The sequence below is a fragment of the Schistocerca serialis genome, unplaced genomic scaffold (assembly GCF_023864345.2).
Source record: "Schistocerca serialis cubense isolate TAMUIC-IGC-003099 unplaced genomic scaffold, iqSchSeri2.2 HiC_scaffold_1212, whole genome shotgun sequence".
Classification (NCBI taxonomy): Eukaryota; Metazoa; Arthropoda; class Insecta; order Orthoptera; family Acrididae; genus Schistocerca; species Schistocerca serialis.
In genome coordinates, this window is record NW_026047417.1 from 102,501 (window position 1) to 107,500 (window position 5,000).

Below are 5,000 nucleotides of genomic sequence, written 5' to 3' on the forward strand. Positions count from 1 at the left end.
CGAATGCCCCCGCCTGTCCCTATTAATCATTACCTCGGGTTCCGAAAACCAACAAAATAGAACCGAGGTCCTATTCCATTATTCCATGCACACAGTATTCAGGCGGGCTTGCCTGCTTTAAGCACTCTAATTTGTTCAAAGTAAACGTGCCGGCCCACCGAGACACTCAATAAAGAGCACCCTGGTAGGATTTCAACGGGGTCCGCCTCGGGACGCACGAGCACGCACGAGGCGGTCGCACGCCTTCGGCTCGCCCCACCGGCAGGACGTCCCACGATACATGCCAGTTAAACACCGACGGGCGGTGAACCAACAGCGTGGGACACAAATCCAACTACGAGCTTTTTAACCGCAACAACTTTAATATACGCTATTGGAGCTGGAATTACCGCGGCTGCTGGCACCAGACTTGCCCTCCAATAGATACTCGTTAAAGGATTTAAAGTGTACTCATTCCGATTACGGGGCCTCGGATGAGTCCCGTATCGTTATTTTTCGTCACTACCTCCCCGTGCCGGGAGTGGGTAATTTGCGCGCCTGCTGCCTTCCTTGGATGTGGTAGCCGTTTCTCAGGCTCCCTCTCCGGAATCGAACCCTGATTCCCCGTTACCCGTTACAACCATGGTAGGCGCAGAACCTACCATCGACAGTTGATAAGGCAGACATTTGAAAGATGCGTCGCCGGTACGAGGACCGTGCGATCAGCCCAAAGTTATTCAGAGTCACCAAGGCAAACGGACCGGACGAGCCGACCGATTGGTTTTGATCTAATAAAAGCGTCCCTTCCATCTCTGGTCGGGACTCTGTTTGCATGTATTAGCTCTAGAATTACCACAGTTATCCAAGTAACGTGGGTACGATCTAAGGAACCATAACTGATTTAATGAGCCATTCGCGGTTTCACCTTAATGCGGCTTGTACTGAGACATGCATGGCTTAATCTTTGAGACAAGCATATGACTACTGGCAGGATCAACCAGGGAGCTGCGTCAACTAGAGCTGAGCAGCCGGCCGCCCGGGAGTGTGTCCCGGGGGCCCGCGCGAACACGCAAGCGTCCGCTCAATTATTCTGCAAACAGGAGGAGGCTGAGCTCCCCTGCACAACACACCTCGAAACCCTCTCAGGTCCCGGCGGCGCGCAGCGCCGTCCTAAGTACTTGGTCGGGTTCGAGAGAGGCGCAATCGCCCGGAGTTAGGCGAGTAGACGCTTTAGGTGCGACCACCCGTGCTCCCAACTGAGCTTGCCGCTGCCGACAGAGGCCCGGGAGCGTGCTGTCGTGGCATTGCCGGCGGGAGACAACACGCGCCACCTACGGTGACCGGCAGCTCCAACGCCAGCGCCACAGAAGGACAAAAGCCCCACTTGGGTGCCGAAGCGAACTCTCCCAGCACAGCGCACGCGCCAACACGTCCGCACAGCTGCGATACAAACCACCTGCGAGAACCGCTGGGGCGACCGAGCAGCAGACGGCGTCGCGGCGCCGAGCGCCGGGCGGCGGCGCATCCTCAGCGCACACAGTCCTCAATCGGACCAGCACACTGCAGATGGCCACCGCGCTTCGCACCGGGCCCGCGAGGACCTGCTTTGGCCGCAAGGCGCCGCGAGCAGGGGGCGCCGGCGCGCAGCTGCGCCGCCTGCCGCGTCCGTCGGCCGGCGCGCCTGCCACTGGCCGCCCCCACCAGCCGGCTGTAGCGCGTGCGCCCACGCACCGCGCTGCCAGCACGCCGGGCGGCCCCCCCTCACCGGCCGGGGACGGTCCCACCCAGCCACCGCCGCGTATCGCCTCACACCCAGATCCCCTTTCACGTTCGTGGGCATGGTGGGTCCCCTTTCACGTTCGTGGGCATGGTGGGTATCCCTGAAACAACCGGTTAATAGCTCGACCGATCGTCGCCAACACTGATTCACCTCTAGCGAGAACAACCGCACCACAACGGGTTACCTGTTGTTCATTTGCGTAACGTCACCAGCAAACGTAGACGTCCATCGCCATTTGCAACGAGTATTGCATGCCTGTGTCAGGTGTCACAACACACTACGTCTGTGCACATAGACGCAACAACATGTGCACGCCTCGAGAACACGTGGAAGGTAGCCCCCGTACGTATGCGGTGTCCATTGCGCGAACGACTGTCAGCCGGCCTCTGCAGGATGTCGCAGATGTGGAACGCGGTGCAACATGCTATCACGGTGTGTGAGAAGAGACGACTACGTCCGAATACACGCTCCACTACATCAACAGACTGCTCATGCTGATCGCCATCCAGGGCGTCCGTTCCTCCCACACGTCTGAATGGCGTACCACACTGCAATCCAGCTCTTATAGGGAGACGACACGTAGCTGCGTGCACAATATTTGGACTGTATGGTCTGCCGTTGCTAGGCGCAGTCGTCGTACGGTCACACATGTGCCACGATGTATCATTCAGTACATACGGACCAATGTGCAGTACAGTTTGTGGGTTTTGCGTACATCGGCGGACAGGTGACAGGCCGTACCACAACGTAGGCTGAGTACGTCGGCATGCGAAGGGCATTGAACATGCAAACTTCTCAACGACCAGCTTGCGAAGGCAGGGGGGAAGGGGGGGGGGGCATGTACGTCCTGCTGCTATCCACATTACAGTGTATAGCAGGAGCATGTGGAAAGTCAGCAACACCTGCAAGGTGTTTAACATGACGCGATACACAGGGGACCGGGCAGTGCGAATAGCGAACTATATTGCGAGGGTTGCGGTTAGGCAACACTACACTAATTTAACGAGTTGCATAACAATTACAGAGCAGGTTCAGCGACAACGTGCGTCAGGTTAAGGCGCAATATAGGTTAGGTTAAGGCACAACATGGGTTACGTTAAAGCACAAATTAGGTTACGTTAAAGCACAAATTAGGTTACGTTAAAGCACAAATTAGGTTACGTTAAAGCACAAATTAGGTTACGTTAAAGCACAAATTAGGTTACGTTAAAGCACAAATTAGGTTACGTTAAAGCACAAATTAGGTTACGTTAAAGCACAAATTAGGTTACGTTAAAGCACAAATTAGGTTACGTTAAAGCACAAATTAGGTTACGTTAAAGCACAAATTAGGTTACGTTAAAGCACAAATTAGGTTACGTTAAAGCACAAATTGGGTTACGTTAAAGCACAAATTGGGTTACGTTAAGGCACAACATGGGTTACGTTAAGGCACAACATGGGTTACGTTAAGGCACAACATGGGTTACGTTAAGGCACAACATGGGTTACGTTAAGGCACAACATGGGTTACGTTAAGGCACAACATGGGTTACGTTAAGGCACAACATGGGTTACGTTAAGGCACAACATGGGTTACGTTAAGGCACAACATGGGTTACGTTAAGGCACAACATGGGTTACGTTAAGGCACAACATGGGTTACGTTAAGGCACAACATGGGTTACGTTGAGGCACAACATGGGTTACGTTGAGGCACAACATGGGTTACGTTGAGGCACAACATGGGTTACGTTAAGGCACAACATGGGTTACGTTAAGGCACAACATGGGTTACGTTAAGGCACAACATGGGTTACGTTGAGGCACAACATGGGTTACGTTGAGGCACAACATGGGTTACGTTGAGGCACAACATGGGTTACGTTGAGGCACAACATGGGTTACGTTGAGGCACAACATGGGTTACGTTGAGGCACAACATGGGTTACGTTGAGGCACAACATGGGTTACGTTGAGGCACAACATGGGTTACGTTGAGGCACAACATGGGTTACGTTGAGGCACAACATGGGTTACGTTGAGGCACAACATGGGTTACGTTGAGGCACAACATGGGTTACGTTGATGCACAACATGGGTTACGTTGGGGCACAACATGGGTTACGTTGAGGCACAACATGGGTTACGTTGAGGCACAACATGGGTTACGTTGAGGCACAACATGGGTTACGTTGAGGCACAACATGGGTTACGTTGAGGCACAAATTAGGTTACGTTGAGGCACAAATTAGGTTACGTTGAGGCACAAATTAGGTTACGTTGAGGCACAAATTAGGTTAGGTTAAGGTACAATATGGGTTAGGTTAAGGTACAATATGGGTTAGGTTAAGGTACAATATGGGTTAGGTTAAGGTACAATATGGGTTAGGTTAAGGTACAATATGGGTTAGGTTAAGGCACAACATGGGTTAGGTTAAGGCACAACATGGGTTAGGTTAAGGCACAACATGGGTTAGGTTAAGGCACAACATGGGTTAGGTTAAGGCACAACATGGGTTAGGTTAAGGCACAACATGGGTTAGGTTAAGGCACAACATGGGTTAGGTTAAGGCACAACATGGGTTAGGTTAAGGCACAACATGGGTTAGGTTAAGGCACAACATAGGTTAGGTTAAGGCACAACATAGGTTAGGTTAAGGCACAACATAGGTTAGGTTAAGGCACAACATAGGTTAGGTTAAGGCACAACATAGGTTAGGTTAGGGCACAACATAGGTTAGGTTAAGGCACAACATAGGTTAGGTTAAGGCACAACGTAGGTTAGGTTAAGGCACAACATAGGTTAGGTTAAGGCACAACATATGTTAGGTTAAGGCACAACATAGGTTAGGTTAAGGCACAACATAGGTTAGGTTAAGGCACAACATAGGTTAGGTTAAGGCACAACATAGGTTAGGTTAAGGCACAACATAGGTTAGGTTAAGGCACAACATAGGTTAGGTTAAGGCACAACATAGGTTAGGTTAAGGCACAACATAGGTTAGGTTAAGGCACAACGTAGGTTAGGTTAAGGTACAACGTAGGTTAGGTTAAGGTACAACGTAGGTTAGGTTAAGGTACAACGTAGGTTAGGTTAAGGTACAACGTAGGTTAAGGTACAACGTAGGTTAGGTTAAGGCGCAATGTAGGTTAGGTTAAGGTACGATATAGCTGAGGTTAAGGTACAATATCGCTTAGGTTAAGGTACACATTGTTGTAGGGAAAGGTGTATTTGGGGGGGGGGGGGGCGGCAGGTTCG

At 51.4% G+C, this 5,000-nt stretch overlaps 1 non-coding gene across 1 annotated transcript in view; it reads right to left on the reverse strand.

The window, feature by feature from the left end:
* LOC126435595 (small subunit ribosomal RNA) overlaps nt 1–983 on the reverse strand; it is a 1,909-nt gene extending 926 nt beyond the window's left edge. Inside the window, exon 1 of the ribosomal RNA XR_007580053.1 lies at nt 1–983. This exon is cut by the window's left edge and continues 926 nt beyond it. This is a non-coding gene — a ribosomal RNA (small subunit ribosomal RNA).
* Nucleotides 984–5,000: the final 4,017 nt, after the last annotated feature.